At 43.4% G+C, this 22500-nt stretch overlaps 1 protein-coding gene across 6 annotated transcripts in view; it reads right to left on the bottom strand.

Annotated features, from left to right (window-relative positions):
- The window catches only part of LOC140999524 (extracellular sulfatase Sulf-2-like), a 77118-nt gene that overhangs the window by 30739 nt on the left and 23879 nt on the right, over window positions 1-22500 (bottom strand). For all 6 annotated transcript variants that reach the window (XM_073469957.1, XM_073469959.1, XM_073469958.1 and 3 more), the window contains exon 3: window positions 18641-18697. The gene's annotated coding sequence lies outside the window, so the exon portion shown is untranslated. The remainder of the gene's footprint in view (window positions 1-18640; window positions 18698-22500) is intronic.

Raw genomic sequence — 22500 nt, forward strand, 5'->3', positions numbered from 1 at the left:
TCCGGTTACAGCGACTCCACGGGTGGCCGTCATCCAATCACGTGCAGCGAGCGAGTGTCTGCGTGGTCGATGGATGATTTTGTTTTGGTCAAGCGTAGATTGTTGGGAAGCACCGCGTGGCCTGTTGTGAAACTATGGACTTTAAGTTTTTTGGCCCGTTTTCTGCCTGTTTACCTGCTGATTTCTGCACCTCCGTCTCGCTGATTGATACTGAGTCTGCACTTGGGTCCAAGCCTGTGGTTCAGTGTTTATGACGTGATTAAACTCAAGCTTTAGCAGTTCAACAGTCGTTCAACACTTTAGAAGAAGCTATTTTTATCTGCCGATGAATCAGCGTTGACTCTTGATCCAAATAACTGACGCATGAATCTGTAGTTTCATCTCCGTCACTTCCCCTCAGACCAACGTTCATCTTCTAGTTCTTCTTTCTGTCTCGTCACAACAGACGCTCAGCACACAGGAAGCAGACCAGATTGAAACTAACCTGAACTCTGCATTTAAAATCAGATAAAACTGAACCGCCTCGTCACCTCGTCTCATCCGAGAGGCTCCACAGTTTTGCTTTGGAAAAAAAACAGTCGAACCACCGCTACAGCCAAACGTAAGAATTTACTGGTGATGCCACTAATGTTAAAGGCAGATACAGAACAAACACTCAGGGCCCGGCTCTGTGAGGGCCCGGCTCTGTGTTTGGACTCGGGATAATTAGTTCCACTATTCCTCCTGTGCTCATTAATCATCTCGCTGTGGCCTCTCTGTACTCTGTACCTGGACCGGAGGAGAGACAAAAAAGAATAAAGACTCCGAAGTGAAGCTGGAGCTTCACCAAGGATGAATTTTATCAGATGTCCTTCGTATTCAGAGTAAAAACACGTGAGCAGGAATTTTTCTCTTTTCTGGTTTCAGACAGACGAGCTGCTCTCTTCTCTCATCACGTCCTCACAGGCTCATCGCATCCGACGCCATCAAAGAAGAAGAAGAAGGAGCAGCTAACGGGCCTGTAACCTCGACAATAACAGCAAACATTAGCATAACTCAGTTACCAATTAGCCGGCAGTGTGAAGTCCTTTAACACTCGGAGTAAGAAACATGTCTGGCTTCGTTTATCTGTTCGAGACTCCGACAGAAGGAGCTTCTGTTTCAAAGGAGTTTTTTCTCAGGCTGCATCACTGACGGATCATAAAACTTATAAAACTTATTCTGCAGTTGAAGCTTTAATTAACGACCCGAGCAGTGAAGCTCAACTTTTTAAAATCAGTTTCATCATTTAAAGTTATCAGTTTGTTCAGAGCTTTGCTGGATATTCATTCATCCATCTGTGCAGTTAAAATAAAGAGTGTGTACTGCTCTGCATTTATTAAGTTACATTTTCCATTAAAAACCACATGAAATGTTTACGAGCAGCTTCTACAGTAAAGTATTCACAATCGCCTCCACACACTAATATTAAAATGCTCTTGATCATTAGTGATAAAAACAGAAGAATATAATGTTGGATATTAATAAAACACAATTAAACAAACACAAACACAGCTAATGTACAGTAAAGTCATCCGACACAAATAATCCTGCAGACCAACAAACAGCTGCTGTTTCCAGTGAAAATCAAGCTGATGTTTCAAAGTTTTCTTCTCGTTATGTTTCGTCTCGCTCCTTCCTCGCCCTCTGACTCTCTCCTGGAAGTTATAGCGACAGACGACCAAATGAAACTCAAACATTACCTCGACAAAACTTGTTGATTTCTCTGGTTTGAACATTGTTGGAAACATTTGAGACAAAGTAAGAACAAAGGTCGAGTTGATTTTTGACATTTTAACACAGAAATCTTACATGTTACATCATCAAGTACATTTTGCTGATAATACTTCAAAAATATAGCAGAACTTTTTCTTAGTATTTTGAACTGCTTACTACCTCAGTAGAGGACAAGATTAGATCATTAAAGTCTGAAAGAGACTTTAGTTAGCAAGCTATCTGAACATCAACATGACCGTTTGATTACCACATCATTACAAACTCACATACTTCTATTTCTTTAATAGTCTTTGGAGCGTTTCAAAGTATTTTTTGAAAGTAAATATCTGTCTGCTGGTCTGGGGATTAATCTTGGAGTCAGACTAACACATTTAAAGTGTTTCTGCTCCCCGGCTGGAGGTGAAAAGCTCTTTTAATACTGTGATGAGAAGCTGCTGAAAATAAAAGCAGCTGTTTTGAATCCTGATACTTTCCTCCATTTGATATTCATGGATTCTGTCCTGAAAATGAAGCTGCTGCTGCTGCTGCTGATGATGATCCCAGATAGTTTGTTTTATTGGATATTCAGAACAGTGAAACAGTGAAACAGTGAAACAGTGAAACAGTATCTCCTCACCTCAGCCGGAGGAGTCTGCAGTAAACACACAGAGACAAACACGTCCTGAATAAAACTCTGTCTCCTGAAAATGACACTTGTATATTCAAATTGTTTTCATAATTGCGCTGTGATGACAACATAATCGCTGCCTGGATTATGTTTAGAGATGACGTTTCTTCAAGTGAATAAGGAGAACGGAGGTGACTGGTGGTCTGTGGTTACAGCAGAGACAGACGACTTCTGCGTTTCCACGTCATATCATTGTCGGCGCCGCTGTCACAAAGACAACAGTCTGTTTTCTCAGAGTCACAACCGACAACAACAACTCAGGACAAAAACATGAGTTTATTCATTCATTTAGTCTCTAATGGAGACATGGAGGCAGATAGAGATGGTGCCAGGCTGCCAGCCGGACTGGATCACCCCGCCAGCCTTCATCTCCCCCGGAGGTTTGGTGTCAGGTGGCAGACAGAAAGCCGGTGAACGAGGTTCATCAGGAACCAATCTGACGCTGCTGGTTTGATAAAAGTAAGTAAAAGGACCCAAATTCTGCGGTCTGAGATTATTTATCTATCTTAAATTTGTTCTTCTTGTTATCAGAACAATCGGCCTGTTGGAGCAGGAAGTGCCGGTTTTTGCATCATTAGTTACAAAATGCAGGCGGGATCGAACAGTTAAAGTCTGGATACAGGCTGCTGAGTCGTGCATGAAGACAAAGAGGCTCAAAGTCCTGGGTACGATCTTCTGCTAACTTCCGGTTTCTAACTTGAAAAGAGATTAAATGTTATGAACATGTTATTGGACCGAACGGCTCAAATTCTGACGGTGACACGAGTCATTTCTCGGGGTTGTGACGCTGAACAATGTATCCACCATTTTACAGACGCTTCTTTCACAATGTAAGCTTATGGGAAAAGTCTTCCAGTGCTAATGTGCATCTCGTGTTGTTTGGCCACTACGTAGCCTGTCTCTCATCCTGCAGCTTGTTCTCACATCATGTTTTCTACACATGAATTTATTCCTTTTGTTTTCATATATTAAAACTCGTATCTGAGATTATTCTGTGAAACGAGCAGGTTTACTGGACGGACCGGAGCCACTGGACTGCCTGTACTGCCTGCTGTGACCCAGACCACATAAATGTGATCACTGTGAGTAAAGTCCACAGTTGGATTCGTGCTCTGAGTGTTTTTACTGTGTGATATTGCCAAGCAACCTCCCGACCACGCAGTCCTTCACCTCCTACACAACTTTGTTTCAACATGCCCCTGTGCACAAAAAGAAACGCTTCTCCCAGTTTTTGGTGTTAAGAGCCAGAACCGTCAGCCAACTTCATTAACGAGTTAAAATCCCTGCAGGGACCGAAACCAGACGAGTGGAGGCACAAATCGCATCAGGCTGCTGTCCGCATACTTTTGGCCATGTCGCGTGTTGAACTATACCATCATTCTACATTACGTGGTCTGGAAATGTGCTGTCATGCTCTCCTGAACTGTGAACAAGAGCTGCAAACACCCGCGGGGCATCATAAATCCTGTCGTCTGTCATCCCCGACGTGCCCTCGCTCTCCTCCATCGTGTCTATCTGCTCATTAATATTCATGAGCAGATGGGCGGACCTCGGCACAGATGCAGCTGGCCGCCGTGCCGCTCGCATGAAACGTGGTGAATGTCAATAAAGAGATACAGCGTTAATGCGGACCTGCTGCTCAGTATTCATTAAGTCACGTCTACATGCAGAGAGAGCAGCAGCAGGTTAAACGTCTCCCGGCGCTCACGGGTCAAAGGTCAGAGGTCGGCTCGCTGCTTCCTGAAAAAGTAGCCTGATCAATAAATTCAAACTGGTAATGAGATGATGTTCTTACTCTTCATTACAGAGCGAGCTGCGGTCTGGACGTACAGTATATCATGTGTGATCGATACGATTTCCAATATTTTTTGTCTCTCTGATCGATACAGCAGCTGATATTTCCCGACTGTTATCAATAAACATGTCAGCAGGTATTTACAGAGCGGGATTTATTATTAGTCAGTTATTTTTTAGCATCATCACAGTTTCTCTTTCAGACAGAATCACCTCAGTCTGACCGGAGATGAGGCGAGAGGAGCGGTCTGATCGGTCGCTCTACGCGTCGGTTCTTGAAGCGTCGCTCTGGTGCGGCAGTACTGGAAAAAAAGCTGCTAACAAAGCTCCATAATGCTGCGGCAAAAACGTTTAATATCCTATAAATTCTTCACAATAAAACTCAGTTATTGAGTTATCTAAAAGCTTTTATTATGAAGCAGCAGAATCAGGAACTTTACGACTCCTGTGACACGATGAAACATTAAAATACAGCAGTTATCTGAAGACACGGGCTCGTTTGATGGAGAGAATGATGTCGTGAGAGGTCCATCGTGCATGCAAACCATTTCAAGATAAAACTACTTCGGGCCGACTCACCACTGAAGGGTCCTGGTGTTTCTCAGCTCTTGTTTTTGAATATTTTATCAGCACTACGTTCGTGTGAATAAGAAAATAAAGAACTATGATGAGTTTTTGCTCCTGTTACTCTCAGACAGGCGCCTGAATACTTCCTCAGAAATACATGTTAAACATTCATTTTCTGTGAACAGCTGATCTGAACTTGGACCATGTCGGACTGCACACTGTGTTTTCCAGCTGATAGGGACGTCACAGCTCATCTGCAGGCTGATTTTTTGCATTAAAAAAATGTGGGCAAGAAGAATAAATAAATAATTCAGTGTGTTCAAACTCCTATAGATTAATGCCAGAAGCACTTCACAGAGCTGCCGTCTGTTTGGGGAAATAAAAGTTAAAGCGTAACCTTTCAGAAGAGCCAGAAACCAACGTCTGTTCTCTGACGACGACTCTGAGTTTTACTTGGAGCTCGACTGGGACGCTCAGGGTCGTTTTACTTATATTTTCAGGAATGATAAAAGGCAGTTTGTGGAGGAAGAAACTTTTTGGGCAACAGTTGAATGTTTTAGCTGCAGTTCTGACATCATCACTGAGTCGCCGCTGAGCACAGCTGCTGTTGTTGGAGCTCAGCCAGCAGTTAATCTCTGCTGTCAGTTTTTATGCTAAGCTAGGCTAAACGCGGCCTGGACCTCTCTTTGTACTGGATCAGAAGCATCTGACGGTGGAGCCACAGAGCTCTTCAGTTCCTCTGTTTTCTGTACATGAAGGTTTGTGATATCAGATCTCAGAATCACTCAGAGAATTAAAAATAGGAAACTGTCTTCTGTTTGTTTCTGTCGGCGCTGAAACCAAACACTGATCCAGGACACAGACGTGCAGAACTCTGTAGGTTTGGATCAGAAGTCTGATGTTCGTTTTTATTTTACTTCTTACTTTGAAGAAGTCTCGCGTGCAGATTCAAACCATCAACCTGTCCGTCTCTTAACACTGTCTGACTTCCTGTCTGTGGCTCTCAGCTCCAAGCCCATTGGTTCCTGACAAACCTTTAAAATCACCTCACAAATATTTCATTTTTTTAAAAAGGTGATTTCCTCAAACAAACAGGAGGAAACGACTTTGACTATTTTCAGCGGCGGATTAATCCACATTTGGTGCTCTAGTGAGTATTGTAATGGCAGCAGGTCGGTGTGTGTGAGTCCAGATAAACTACTGTGTGTGTGTGTGTGTGTGTGTGTGTGTGTGTGTATGTGTGTGTGTTCATCACTGATGTGCGGCACAAAGAAAGCACATATAGAGAAGTGAAGCCACGCCCCCTCCTCGTTCGACCCATGGGAACTTATTTCAGCAAAAAACGCTGTAGAGACAAATAATTTATTGATCCTGTTTGAATTGTGTCAGTTTGTTGTATTAAAGTCAAACTCATGTAGTTTTGTGTTAAAGCGCTCAGTGAACTACATCGTCTCATCAGCACCAGAACCAACACCAACATGGAGCCAACTGGGCTGCATCACAATAAATCTGCTCATATTGACAGCTGCTGCAACTACTGCGGCTGTGACGTCACTAACGACTCTGTCGGCTGTGTCGTCTTTATAACGACGTCACAGTCTGATGACAAACTGACAAACATCATGTGTGTGATTCAAACAGGATCAATACATCATCTGTCTCTCTTCATCACTACAGACAAAGCTCTGATCAGTAAGGTCCATGAGGGGAACAGGAAGCGATGTTAAAGTCAAATAAAATCAGAAAACTGTGACATTAAATTTAACGCAGCCTTAAACAAAAAAATAAGTTTTACGTCGGTCTGAATTTCAAAATGATACCTGCGTCTTGATAAATTGCTGAGTTCTGAACAGACACCTCTGTTACCTGCTGCACCTGTGTGTTCCTGTACTGATATTTATCTGATATTTGGATTTTCTGGGTATTAAAGCTGTTTTTGTGTCTCTGCCTGAAGCAAAGAGCAGCATCAGTTAGATCAGCGATACATCGAACAGTTTATCTGATAAACCAAAAACTAAAATATCTTCTTCTTCTTCTTCTCCATTTCTGATCCGACAGGAAACTGAATGTGTGACAAAAACCAAAAAATAACAGATTTTAAAACATAAACTGTTTGAAATATGAAACCTTGTAGTTTTAAATATATATATTTATCTTCAGGAGGAACCAATGAGCTTGAAGCTGAGAGTCTTGAAGTCGTGAAAGTACTGAGAGTCGGACCGACGTGTTCCCGGATCATTAACACTGACAGACACAGAACAAACACACTTCTGCTTCTCGTAAATCAAACCAACAACCTGAAACGTGCAGGACACCAGTTATCAGACCAGATCCACTTACTGTGAGTGAGCGTCTGGTTCTTCTCTGACCGGCAGACGAACACGAAGCAAGAAAGGACGACAGGATGATCCTGAAACTCTGCAGAACGACCGGTTCAGACGGGCTCACTTCTGCTTTTCTCTTCCTCTTTTTCAGGTTTTAATCTGTTGTTCTTCCTCTTTCTACATTATTCTTTGTCTTTTTTCCGGACGTCTCACTTCAGCTCTCTCCCCTCCTCCTGCCTTGCTCGTAGTGCTTTGCCTGAACCAGCAACCTCACTTCAGGTCCTGTTGGTTGTTACCGCGGCAGCAGACATGGTAATAATCCCCGTGGCAACCGCTCTCTCTCTCCCCCGATGACCGCACGCCTTCCCTGTTGTAACAACAGCTGAGCGGCTGCTGCTCCTCCGTCTCCTCCGTCCTCTCCCTCGCTTTTAATTCCTCCTCTCCTCTGCTGCTCGCTCCCTATCGCCTTCTCCCGATCTCTCTCTCTCTCTGTGGCTCCATCACTCCCACCTCCCTCCTCCCTCCCTCCCTCCCTCCAGCTCTGACTCTCTATTGTCTCTCCATCTCTTCACCTCCCTCTCTCTCTCTCTCCTCCTCCTCTCAGTCGTTTATTTTCAGACACAAGAAAGAACAAAGTGAGAAATAAAACTCCCTCCTGCTCATTAACTTTCTGTCTATGTAGTCGACGAACGACAGGAAAGCAAAGAAGGAGGAACCACATCAGGAGTCAGAGTCTCTCCTCAGGTTGGACCAGAGAAACAGCGCTGCCGACCACAGCGTCCAGAAGACAGAAGAAGAAGAAGAAGAAGAAGAAGAAGAAGAAGAAGAAGAAGAAGAAGAAGAAGAAGAAGAAGAAGAAGAGGCAGTTTACTGAAGCGTCTTTCATAACATCCACGTTCAAACTCAACGTTGAAATGCTGCACAGCTTGTTGTTGCACGTCTGTTCATCCTGTTTAAACCTGGTGTTTCTGCACCGACGCAGATAAAGATCACTGAAGTGTTCGACCGTTAATCGAAGATCTTCAGCGATCATCTTTGAGACGAGGGTCGTCGTTCGCTCAGCACATCGGTCACCAAACTAAGTACATTTACTAAAGTACAATTTTGAGGTACTTGAGTATTTTCCATTTTCTGCTACACTACACGTATCTGATCACTTTAGTTACTAGTTACTTTACAGATTACATGCTGCATCAGAGCCAAAGTAAAACATTCTTAAATTAAAGTATTTTATCGTTTAATTGTACTTTTGATGCTTAAGTACATTTAATATCAGATACTTAAAGACTTTTACTCGAGTACTATTCATATAAGTGACCTTCACTTTTACCAAAGTAATATTTGAACATGATATCTGTACCTTTACTTGAGTATGACTGTTGGGTACTTTTACATCCCTGACAGAGGAGGTGCTTTACCCTCATCAGTGGCCCGACAGTGATGCGTTCAGGAGCATAAGAAACAAAAGTGTATGATTCCTGCTGCACAGAGGATGAACCTTTGTCATTTTTGAGCTTCCCTTTCCGACCTGTAGGGGGCGCTGAGCGCTGTTAGTGTCGTGTAATACTGATATAAGGAGGATCCTCTTGATGAGAAAATGATGAATAACAGATGTATTACTCTCTTATTATTTCTGACGCTGACTGATGACTTTTGTTTCAGTTTATAATCAGTGAGTCGATCTGACTCCCAGCTGAGGCCCGTTAACGACTCGCTGAGGTTATAATCTGACATGAAGGTTTAATCTGTGTTGTCTCTAAACAGTCACACAGTGTCCCGTCTGAATCATTTATCCGCAGCGTGGATGTGAAGAAGCAGCAGAGCGATGCCTCTCGTCACGTTGACCCTCTTCGGCTGCTTTATTGATGAGGAGGGCGTCCGCGGCTCCACGGGAGCGCCGAGCGTAACACTGAACATCTCTACATCGCTCTCAGCTCTCAGCCTGCTGATGACTTGACATGAAAACATCTCTGCTGAAAACTTTCACATTCTGGAAGTGGATTTATTTTTGCTGCAGATCAATAATTATATGTTTTTTAGTGCTTTCAGCTACAGTTGACCCACATGCTGCGAAGTTGCCATGGTAATAAGACGTCTAAAATCAGAAATCTGAATGCTTCGTTTTTGTTTTGTAGAGGAAGAAGACGTCGTGTCAGCTGCACCAAAAAAAAGACACAAAAGAAAGATAAAGAGCGACACATGAAGCTCTGTGGTGTTTAAGTCATCTCAAAGCCGATGCACATTAAAAACCAGGCGCACGCTCGGGATACGCACACAAAGAACGGAAAAAATCATGCTCGGGAATCAGCATCTCTGCTCCGTGTGAACAGATGTAATCCTGCGAGCACGGGGCTGTGACCACTACCTAGAAAACCTGTATTTCCCCCGGGAGTGTCTGATGTTTGTTCTCTTTAAACCAAGGTCATTTTTATTCTTGGTGATTTATTCATTCTAATCCAAACCTTCATCTTTTACTAAACCTAACCAAACTGTGACTGAAAACTGGAAATATAAAGTCTAATAGTAAAAAATGCATAAAACAAACAAACTCTTATTGTACACTGGACGTTAAACCAGGACGCCAACATGAAAGCCATATGCATAATCCACTCAGCCAGCTCGACTTGCCTAGAGTCAGGTAACTGAGCAATTTTAGACTGTAGCACATAAAGACCAAACTCTCTGAAAGGTTTTCCAGCAGAAAACATCTCACAAAAAACACCCAAACGGTCTGACAAGGCAGAATATCACCTTCCGTGCACATAGATGAGGTTAAATACACAAATTATTGACGATCACAGAGCTCGACGTGCAAAACCACGCCCCATCCCGGCGAACTGCAGAGTGGGACGCGAGCCCGACCCTCCCCACGTGAGTGCAACAGCTCAACACTCGCTCGCTCTTCAGGTTGACTTTTAAGACTTCGGCAGCGGAGATGAACCAGACATTTCCTCAAGTCTCCTCGAGTGCTGACCACAAGTCTGAGGAGTACAGGAGCAGAAGTGTGTCAGCAGAATGTGAGAGTAGTTTTATGAGACAAACTGCTTCAGGTGAATCCATCCAGAGATCAAAAAGAAATCAACAAACCAGGAAGAAAAAAGGAAAGTGGCAGAAAATCTAACGTGAGATTCAACTGAACGGAAAAAACAACATGGGAGACATGGTGGTGTTTTAGGCTGGAATATCCCTTTAAGAGATAAGCTGCCCATCTGCTGCACACACACACACACACACGCACACACACACACACACACACACACACACACACACACACACACACACACACTTCAACATGAATAGAACAAGAAGACAGACCATCATCTAAACACACGACGTCATTACACCACCTCTCTCCACCACAGGCTCCGCCCATCGCCTCATTTACACCTCCACTCATCTCTTCAGCACTCTCTCCATCTACACGCCTCTCCATCTTCATTATCAGCTCTCTGCTTCACCCTTCACCTCATTTACACACCACTTCAACACCACCCAGCCATCCACCCTTCATACAGTATGTATACATCCACCATCCACCATCCACCATCCACCACCTACCATCCACATGGACCTGAGAGGAGCATACTGACGTGAAACAAACATTGTGAGGGAGAAAGAAGAAGAAGAAGAAGAAAACAGATGCAGAGAGGAAGACAGATTCAGAGAGGCAGACAAATTCAGAGAGGAAGACAGAAACAGAGAGGAAGACAGATTCAGAGAGGGAGACAGATTCAGAGAAGAAGACAGACTCAGAGAGGAAGACAGATTCAGAGAGGAAGACAGAAACAGAGAGGAAGACAGATTCAGAGAGGGAGACAGATTCAGAGAAGAAGACAGACTCAGAGAGGAAGACAGATTCAGAGAAGACAGATTCAGAGAGGGAGACAGATTCAGAGAGGCAGACAGATTCAGAGAGGAAGACATGCAGAGAGTGAGACAGACAGAGAGAAGAGGGAGACGAGTGTGAGATGAGTTATCTGACTAATGAACTGCTCTTATCTCACGGCGCTGCTGAGTGACGAGCAGAGCGACAGATAGATTGATAGACAGTCTTTTGTCCTCAGGAGTGAAGCCGCTCGGCGCAGCTCGCTCAGCGGCCGACTGATGAAACTAAATGCTAATGAAACATCTCACATCAGAAGGACGAGCGTCACGTCTCTGCTGCTGTTTGACGAGGAACAAAACACGCTTTAACAAGAGAATAACAAATAAATACACAGCCGACGCTTTGATTCAAGTGTTTCTGCTGCTCGCAGGAAAAGAAATGACTCATAAAATAATTTAAACAATAAAGTGTTGACTGTAGTTTTATGGTTCTGATTAGAAAAGCAGAGAGTTTAGCAGCAGGTGTTAAACATGGACATCAACGTGTTGCATCAATCTGAACGTCGACCTGAACCTCTAACTGGTCATTTAGAGGCACCAGTATTAAATTGAGAGCATTTATATATAATTAAAAGTATTATTTTTAATGTGTGTCACACATTAGATAACGCTGGAGTTCTGAGGATGAGCTGAGGAGAAGCTGCTCTCTCGAACGTAAACGGACGTTCATTTACATGAAACTGCAGGTCTGAGTCATTTTCATGAAACACTCTTAAGATGCAATTAAATCAGCATAAAAATAAGAGTTTAATGTGATTCAGACATTAAAGAAGCTGTAGTGAATTAATTTTTTAAGGCATCGAGTCATTTGTCTTTTCTCCGTCCTGACACGACTCATTATTCATCTGCTGCCAGGGATTTATCAGCTTCACACTGCAGACTTCATATCCAGGATTATGGAAAGCTACAGTCATAGTTTTCACATTTTACAGTCAGTTACAATAAAATAACATTTTAAATTCACCCTGAATCTGAAACTCAGCAGCAGTTTGGTTTCCAGTTTGTTGAGGCTTTTAAATTCATTCTTTCTGTATTTTATTTCATTTTACTGGAGTCGTATTTGAACTTAGCTTTATATTTTCTGATTTATTCACCCAGTTAGAAGGCTGGTGATGGTGATGATGGTGATGATGATGGTGATGATGATGGTGATGATGATGATGATTAATTAAGTTAATTAAGTTTTTCAGACATTTAAAGTCGAGCCGGTGATGTTGTAGTTATTTGTTGAGCGCTGCAACCGTCCGGCTACCAACGAGTTTCAGAACCGTTTTTAATGTGAATAATTTTTGGCAAAATGTGAAAAAGTCACTGTGTGTGTGTGTGTGTGTGTGTGTGTGTGTGTGTGTGTGTACAGGTGAGTTGTGTTGGCAGGCAGCCACATGGTGATTACCACCTCCATTAGAAAGCTGTGATCATGTTAAACACTCACTCACACACACATACACACTCACACACACACACTGAGAGACACACTGAAGACTTTGATCATTGTGAGCTTTTTACTGGCGTGTCGTGTGTGTGTGTGTGTGTGTGTGTGTGTGTGTGTGTGTGTGTAAAAGCTCTCAGCTCTGAGGGACTAAAAGCATTTTTGTCATTTTGTGTCATTACACTGAATCACAGCAGCTCACATCACAACTGACCTCCCACAGTGACCTCTGACCTCCTGAGATATCATTAATATTATAAGAATAATAATATTAAGAAGAAGAAGAACAAGAAAATAATAATATAATTTTTCTACTCTAAAATGTTATCAGCCTCAGGAATCAAGCTAGGGTTATTACACAACTATTATTATTATTATTATTATTATTGTTATTATTATTATTATTATTATTAATTACAGCGACCCTTAAAGAGACAGATGGGTTATTTTGGTTGAACAAAAATTATGTCCTGACAGACAACCTGACAAAATCATTAAACATATATATTTTTTATAAACATTAATAAAGTAGAGTTCAATACTGCAGATATGCAAAAGTACACAGTATGATAACACCATGATATAACTTTCAATCACAATAAAATCAACAATAGAAGGAATCAATCTGCTGAAAACTTTAAGATGAAAATATTCACATTTTCTGTTGTAATGTACAAATAATTTTAAAAATGATCTTGAAATGTTGTGATGATGATGAGATGTTCAAACCGATGTGTTTCTATGAAGGCTAAAATGATTATTTAATAAATATTTAATCTGATGGTGTCGTATAGTGAAAGATTTTACCAGTGATTGATTTATTTTGGTTGTAGTCTGGTTTTATTTTTGGTATTGTTTGAAAAATGTGTTTAACTCTTAACTGACGTCTCTCCGCAGCTGAATGCTAACATGTTAGCATCACGTTGATGGTATGATGATAATCCGTCTCAGCTGTGTGTCTGTCAGCTTGTTTTTCTGCATCAAACCTATAAACTGTGTAATTTGCTTCTTTTTTGAGCCGCGCAGTCAATTTAGAAATTAATTTGTTGTGCAGTGAAAAAATCAGCCTCACTGCTTTGTATTCTTCACAGTTACTGCTGCGCTGATTTGGCTGATCGAGCCCCTCAGTGTGTGTGTGTGTGTGTGTGTGTGTGTGTGTGTGCGGCTGTACGTGTGTGTGTGTGTGTGTGTGTGTGTGTGTGTGTGTGTGTGAACTCCTTTCAGACAAACAACAAAAGAGCTTTCAGATTCAAATCCAGTCCTACGACAGAGAGAGAGAGAGAGAGAGAGAGTCCAACTGGCTCAAACAACACCTCTCTCTCTCTCCCTCCCTCTCTCTACACTTACTGTCATCATGGTAACCATGCATGATGCTGGTTATTATGGGCTGTGCTGGGATGTGAACTACTGGGAGCAAAAGAGCAGCTAGAGACACGAAGGCTGCAACTTCTTTGTTTCCTCAGACCTGCCGTTTCTATCAGACGTGGAATATTCTGCATCTGTGCGGCGACGACATCTTTACCACGTCTTTACACAGACCTGTCTCCACCACGTCTTTACACAGACCTGTCTCCACCACGTCTTTACACAGACCTGTCTCCACCACATCTTTACCACGTCTTTACACAGACCTGTCTCCACCACGTCTTTACAGAGACCTGTCTCCACCACATCTTTACACAGACCTGTCTCCACCACATCTTTACACAGACCTGTCTCCACCACATCTTTACACAGACCTGTCTCCACCACATCTTTACAGAGACCTGTCTCCACCACATCTTAACACAGACCTGTCTCCACCACATCTTTACCACGTCTTTACACAGACCTGTCTCCACCACATCTTTACACAGACCTGTCTCCACCACATCTTTACACAGACCTGTCTCCACCACATCTTAACACAGACCTGTCTCCACCACATCTTAACACAGACCTGTCTCCACCACATCTTTACACAGACCTGTCTCCACCACATCTTTACCACATCTTTACACAGACCTGTCTCCACCACATCTTTACACAGACCTGTCTCCACCACATCTTAACACAGACCTGTCTCCACCACATCTTAACACAGACCTGTCTCCACCACATCTTTACACAGACCTGTCTCCACCACATCTTAACACAGACCTGTCTCCACCACATCTTTACAGAGACCTGTCTCCACCACATCTTTACACAGACCTGTCTCCACCACATCTTTACAGAGACCTGTCTCCACCACATCTTTACACAGACCTGTCTCCACCACATCTTTACACAGACCTGTCTCCACCACATCTTAACACAGACCTGTCTCCACCACATCTTTACAGAGACCTGTCTCCACCACATCTTTACAGAGACCTGTCTCCACCACATCTTTACACAGACCTGTCTCCACCACATCTTTACACAGACCTGTCTCCACCACATCTTTACACAGACCTGTCTCCACCACATCTTTACAGAGACCTGTCTCCACCACATCTTAACACAGACCTGTCTCCACCACATCTTTACCACGTCATTACACAGACCTGTCTCCACCACATCTTAACACAGACCTGTCTCCACCATGACTTCACAGAGACCTGTCTCCACCACATCTTTACACAGACCTGTCTCCACCATGTCTTTACACAGACCTGTCTCCGTCATGTCTTTACACAGACCTGTCTCCACCATGTCTTTACACAGACCTGTCTCCACCACATCTTTACAGAGACCTGTCTCCACCACGTCTTAACACAGACCTGTCTCCACCATGTCTTTACACAGACCTGTCTCCACCACATCTTTACCATGTCTTTACACAGACCTGTCTCCACCACATCTTTACACAGACCTGTCTCCACCACATCTTTACACAGACCTGTCTCCACCACGTCTTTACCACGTCTTAACACAGACCTGTCTCCACCACGTCTTTACCACATCTTTACACAGACCTGTCTCCACCACATCTTTACCACATCTTTACACAGACCTGTCTCCACCACGTCTTTACCACGTCTTAACACAGACCTGTCTCCACCACGTCTTTACAGAAACCTGTCTTCACCACATCTTTACACAGACCTGTCTCCACCACATCTTAACAGGGACCTGTCATCACCGCAGGACTACAGCTGGACGAGGAGAGGTGTGTTTACATGCTTGGTGCTCACACACAGTTAAAAGTTGGTGGACAGTGTTTACTTGATGCTGAACGTTTTCTTAAAAGAATAAAGGCACACTAAGTGCTTCACTTCAGAGGTGTTTCCTTCAGTCCTGTATGAGACCAGGACCAGTTCTGACCAGGACCAACTGATCCTTCCTGCTCAGAGAAACTGATCCCCAAAGGAATGTGAGGAAATAACATAAGAAATCTGTGTCGTAACAACACAGCAAGTGACGGATAAAGAGTCTAAAGCTGGGTCTGTTGATATTCTGTAAATTTCTTCATGTTCAGACTCACAGCCTGATAAATCTTCTTCCTCTGAGCCACGCTGCTGTTCCTTCATCACCATGAACACACTGACTGTAGTTTATTTTAACTCAATCCCACATACGCTGTCCTGCTGCCACAAATACTCACTACAGTACCAAATATCGATTAATCTGCTGCTGAAAACAGTCCGACAAACGCAAATGTCCTCCTGTTTGTCTGATATAAATTACAGTGAGCAGCTGTTTGAGGACATATTTACGTCTTCAGTAGGAACCAACGGGCCTGAGTCGACTGGAAACGACTTGGTAAAGAGAAAACATCACGTTGAGGGATGTTAACACATCACATTGTTGGCTGATGAGACTGTATACTGCGTGTCTGTATGTTGAGGCAGGTGAACAAAGAGAAGGGGTTTATAGACATTAATGAGGTTTGTGCTGCCATGTGACTGCGGATCTGACGGATCTGATGGATCCTCCAGTCCGTCTTTTAGACTTCAAACAGCAAAAAAAGACATGAATGTAATTTGACGTGACAATGAAACCAAACATGTCGTTCATCCAGATGGAACCAGCTGTCCAAACACAAACACGAGTCCATATACTGACAGATATGGACATTTCTGTGTTTTAAAGACGCACAGCATAAAAAAATAAAACCCTCAGAAGTGCTCTGTGTTGTTTTTATAAATTGTAGATGCTGATTGGTCTGAAAGCTTCTCCTCAGTTTGAGAAACACACTGAGCTGTCGGCTCGTCTGCTTTTAGGAGAAGAAGAAACTGAGTTTGACACAAAGATAAAAAATGACAGCTGGATGAAAATAAATGATGGTTCTGTTTGTTGCTCTGTGCCGCGACCCGCTGTGAGGAGGAATCAACAGCCACCAGGACATTTGGTTTTCTCCTCGTTATCACTGTCTGGACCCTGCAGACCACCAGCCAAAGGATTAAATAACGACTGAACCGACAAACAGATGTTTTTCTCTGTCGCTAAAACGCTCCACTCACATGTTGAGAGCTCACCACTTTAGTTTGTACTCGTGTTTTTTCTAAAAGGAATATTAAGCAGATGATAGGATTCACAGACTATCTGACAGATTGACGACTGAAACCCCGCTGCTGTTTGTGTCTCGAGTGCAGAGCTGAGCTTCCACTTCTTTCAGAGATAATTGTTAAGATATAATAATATAAGAATTCTGCATTAAAATGTCTAAAAACGACTCGACCTTTGTTCGTTTGTGTGACCTCCACGGATCACTGCTGCAGTCAGGTTGATAAACAGGAGTGAAGATAAATCTACTTTTTAATCCCACAAGTTACAAAGTAATCTCTGAGCTCTGCTCCTGTCGGATCAGAACAGAATCTGATTGGTGGAAAAGGGATCAGTGTGGACGTTTGGGACCAACAAGCGGAGACAGTTATGTTCTCTGGTCTACGCCTCTGGTGATGAGCTCTGCTCCTGTGAACGTCATACAGGAATGTTTTCTTTTTGTACGCGGTGACAAAAGCTCTGAATCTGAATCATCATGTGTTTTAGGTTGAACAGGCAGCTAAGCTTTCACATAAACATAATGTTCCTCTGGAGTGAAGGTATTAATGTCCGAGCTACACAACAGTTTAGATAAAACAGCAGAAAGATGAGGACGTATCTCAGGTTTCAGGTTTTGATCATTTCAGCAGAAGAGAGGAGAGAAGAAGAAGAAGAGGAGGAAGAAGAAGAAGTAGAGGAGGAGGAGGAGGACGAGGAGGAGGAGGAGGACTGGGCGAGTTTCCAGCGTGAGCAGTGACGGAGCCACCGAGGCGCCTCAGAAACAAGATCCACTGAGAGAGGGAGAGTAATGGCATGCTGCAGCCTACTGGGCCTCTGGCATCATTTGGCAGTGTGTGTGTGTGTGTGTGTGTGTGTGTGTGTGTGTGTCTGTATGTGTGCATGTGTGTGTGTGTGTGTACCTCCTGCAGTCAGCCTCATTGCCAGCAGCAGGCTGAACTAATCAGTTAGCGGGTTAGCTGCAGAGCTGCTTGACCTTTTGACCTCTGGCTTCTCTAATAGACACATTAAAACATATGGAAACATCCCGAGACTCACACACACACACACACACACACACACACACACACTGCTACAAACGCACACAACACAACACAGCTGACAAAACAAACTATCAGCTGTGCAAAAGTTTTTAAACACATAACGTATCCAAATGTAACCATGGATACAGATGAGAAACATAAACCTCAGGGATCTGTGTGTGTGTGTGTGTGTGTGTGTGTGTGTGTGTGTGTGTGTGTGAGAGTGTGTGTGTGTGTGTGTGAGAGAGAGAGTGTGTGTGTGTGTGTGTATGTGTGAGAGTGTGTGTGTGTGTGTGTGTGAGAGAGAGAGTGTGTGTGTGTGTGTGTGTGTGTCTGTGTGAGAGAGAGAGTGTGTGTGTGTGTGTGTGTGTATGTGTGAGAGTGTGTGTGTGTGTGTGTGTGTGAGAGAGAGAGTGTGTGTGTGTGTGTGTGTATGTGTGAGAGTGTGTGTGTGTGTGTGTGAGAGAGAGAGTGTGTGTGTGTGTGTGTGTGTGTCTGTGTGAGAGAGAGAGTGTGTGTGTGTGAGAGAGAGAGAGTGTGTGTGTGTGTGTGTGTGCTGTCATGATGGATGTGGTTTCTAACCGATTGTAGCGGCCCGACTGCAGGAGGTACAAACCCAAGAATTCATCACACGCACACGCAGACTAATTACAAATTGGTCCTGTGTGTGTGTGTGTGTGTGTGTGTGTGTGTGTGTGTGTGTGTGTGTGTGCGCGTGTGTGTGTGTTACCTTGTGCAGGCGTGTGGAGTGTCACCAGTGTTCGACAGCGATCAGCTCAGCAGGGATCTGAAACAAACACACAAACACTGTTTGGTTAAAACACACAGCAGATGAGGCGCTGTCAGCGCCCCCTACAGGCTGCAGCGTTCAGCACGATAACGACACGACAGAGTTGAACAGATCAATCAACGTCCTGATTGTTCATCGTTAATCATGTGAATTACAGTCTGAGCAGCTGTGGAGCTGGAGTTTGTCCTGCAGGTGGCGACAGAGGAAACGTCGTGGGTTCATCCTCGGGAGTGTTTTGGATCAATTATTTCAAAAGTTCATTTCTGGGGCTTGAACGATGATTTCCATGAGCTTTGATAGAAGCGTTCATGATTTCCTAAATATTTCCAAATCTTTTATTTATGTGGGTTAATGATGTATCTCATTGATCTCATTTTTATCTTATCTTTGCAGAATATAATACACATTTAACACTTTATAACAAGTGATTTTAAAGCTCGTCACATCTTCTCCTGTTTATGGACCAAATATGGAGTCAACATGTCCATTATTGGCCACATGACCCCACAGTTCCCCTCTCTATATACAGAGCCGGTAATCCACTGGCTGATATGTATTAAGCTGGAAACACTGTACGATTTTATATACTGGACAAGTGAATCGTCTGCCATGTTTTCTGTCCGTCGTCGTGTTGCCATGGCGTTTTCAGATGCTCCGTTTGTCTCTTCGTGCAGGCGCAGTGAGAAAAAACGGCAGTGATGTTGAATAATCGACTCGTGTCTCTGCTTCAACTGTGTGAGAGCGTCCAAAAAACATTTCTGACATTCAAATATTTTTAACCTTCTTATTTTTGAATTCATATCCATCTTATTTAAATGCTCTTTGCAACATGTTTCATGAAGCCAACGAGCCAGATGTGTTGGTCTGCTGAAGAGTTTGTTCATCCTCTGGGGAGCAGCAACGTGATCAGCAAACCTTGTGAACGTCGACACAGAGCTAACTAACGCTACAACCAGGACAGCAGGGACAGGAAGTGATGTGGTGAGCTCTGGCAGCGTGGCTCCGCTGGTTGATATTTGTGGTTCAGAGTTAAATGTCTGAGTTTTCCTCCAGCAGCAGGTTGAAACTCGTCCATGAACTAATTCACTCTGCTGACATTTGTTAAAAAAACATTGTTGTGGATTTCTTATCAGGCTAATGAGTTTCTGAAGTTTTGTGCATTGATGTTTTTATTGGACTCCGTCAGTGAAAGCTGCTGATTTAAACACCTGTAATAAAAACATCACGATGTGAGCTGACAGCAGGTCGACAGGCTGCAGACGTCTCGCTGTAGATCACATCCTTTCATGTGGTTTCAGCTCGTTTGTCTGCAGGAGAAACATTCGATTGTTTGATCACGTTTCACCTCAATTATCCGACACAGTAAATCTCCGTCGACAGAAAACACCGGTCGTGTTCGTGTTTCCTCTTGTTTAAAATCGGTGAGCTGTGATCGTTCTGCAGCCCCGAGGCGTCCCAACGTCACGCAAACAGAAACAGACTCAAACCAGAAGCTCCACTGTCAGACTGAAGTGTGATCATCAGCTGATCAGACCCTCCACATCGTCAGACTCTCAGATAATAATTTAACTCCTTTATAAAACTGATATCTGACCCGAAGTTTAACCGACCAATCACAGTCCAGATGTCTTTCAAAGGAGATGATGTAACGTCTGCAGAACAGCGGCCTCTGTGGCCACGAGGGGGAACGACAGGATGATGAGACATTTACACACAGAGCTCAACAAACGAAGTAACTGTGTGGTACCACACACACACACACACACACACACACACACACACAGATGGTCAGTTAGTTGGCACGGTGACAGTGACACCATGGTAACAACTGCTGCTGCTCATCCTCCACCTGAGACTGTGTGTGTGTTTCCCCAAAGGCCTGCATCACTGGCAGAGTGCCTCACTGGAGTAATTACAACACACACACACACACACACACACACACACACACACACACACATAGACACACACACCCGCAAAGGTACATACAAATACGCACACACACAAAGTTGAAAAACAAGAAACACACTGAGAAACAATATGTGACACACGCATGCCCACACACCCACCCACACACACACACACACACACACACACACACACAGCTCCACAGGTAGAGTAATGAAACAGTAAATCAAACATGGTGACAGGAAGTTGGCGAGGCTGACAGGAAATAGAGAATCTCTGCGGGCGGCTCTTTTTCTCTGCTGCACACCACTGCAGTGTGTGTGTGTGTGTGTGTGTGTGTGTGTGTGTGTGTGTGTGTGTGTTGTGTGTGGGTGTGACACTCTGAAATGTTCAGAGCGAAAAAAGGTTTTTCATCAAACATTTGTTCATTTTAGAAGAAAAATGAGATCTGTTGGATCTGAATCTGGAGGCAGACGAACATCAGCTGACTGTAAAATCTTTATTCATTAAAAAAAAAAAACATTTTAAACTTTTTATGAGAAACATTTTTTCTGCATCAGTTATTTTTTTCTGTAGATTGTAGTTCGTATTGTTGGCAAACTGATACACGCTCATAAGGATTGTTAACAGTGCACACAGGTTTAACAGGATGCTCTGATCCGAAGGTCCAGTCTCCACGACATGAGCAGATGTTCAGCTGTACAAATGTACATTTTGTATTATCAATATCAGAAATCATCACTGTAGCGGCTAAGCTAAAAGCGTTAGCGTGCTACCCGTCTGAAGCTACAGTGAATATTTCATCTTAAAGAAAAGTGTAAGTAACGTCTCCTCAGATCAGTTTGTGATCTCGGGGCTTCTAGAGAATTGGATTACAGCAGACGAGCTGCATGGAGACATTTGATGTTTCTGTGATTGTTTATTTGTTTGTTCTGTAATAACAATCATCTGCCAGTTGTTGTGACTGTTGTTACAGCGACATGACATCATCATCATTCACCAAAATGAGTCTGATGTCCAGTTTCCCCTCAAGAGTTAAAAGTCAGCGTCAAAGTGTTGCATCAATCAAAATTTGACATGGTGACAGAGCGTCGTGACTTTAGAAATGTTTTTTCAAGCAGCTAAGCTAAAGGTGTTAGTGTGCGAGTGGGTGCACGAGCTCGACCACATGTTGAGGGTGTAAATCTCGGGCTTCTGCAGACTTGGCAGACATTTACAGACATTCAGCAGACGAGCTGCATGGAGACATCTGATGTTTAAATCATCTCCAGCTGCTTCAGGTGTTCAGCAGAACGCTGCAACTCTGTTTTACTGTGAAGCTCCAGAAATGTTCTGTGGACTACGAGACTTCACCTGACTTTATATCATCAGGAGGAGATGATGACTGAGCCTGACTTTATATCATCAGGAGGAGATGATGGCTGAGCCTGACTTTATATCATCAGGAGGAGATGATGACTGAGCCTGACTTTATATCATCAGGAGGAGATGATGACTGAGCCTGACTTTATATCATCAGGAGGAGACGATGTCTGAGCCTGACTTTATATCATCAGGAGGAGACGATGTCTGAGCCTGACTTTATATCATCAGGAGGAGATGATGGCTGAGCCTGACTTTATATCATCAGGAGGAGATGATGGCTGAGCCTGACTTTATATCATCAGGAGGAGATGATGGCTGAGCCTGACTTTATATCATCAGGAGGAGATGATGGCTGAGCCTGACTTTATATCATCAGGAGGAGACGATGGCTGAGCCTGACTTTATATCATCAGGAGGAGATGATGGCTGAGCCTGACTTTATATCATCAGGAGGAGATGATGGCTGAGCCTGACTTTATATCATCAGGAGGAGATGATGGCTGAGCCTGACTTTATATCATCAGGAG

Source organism: Pagrus major, chromosome 7 (genome assembly GCF_040436345.1).
Source record: "Pagrus major chromosome 7, Pma_NU_1.0".
In the NCBI taxonomy this organism is placed as follows: domain Eukaryota; kingdom Metazoa; phylum Chordata; class Actinopteri; order Spariformes; family Sparidae; genus Pagrus; species Pagrus major.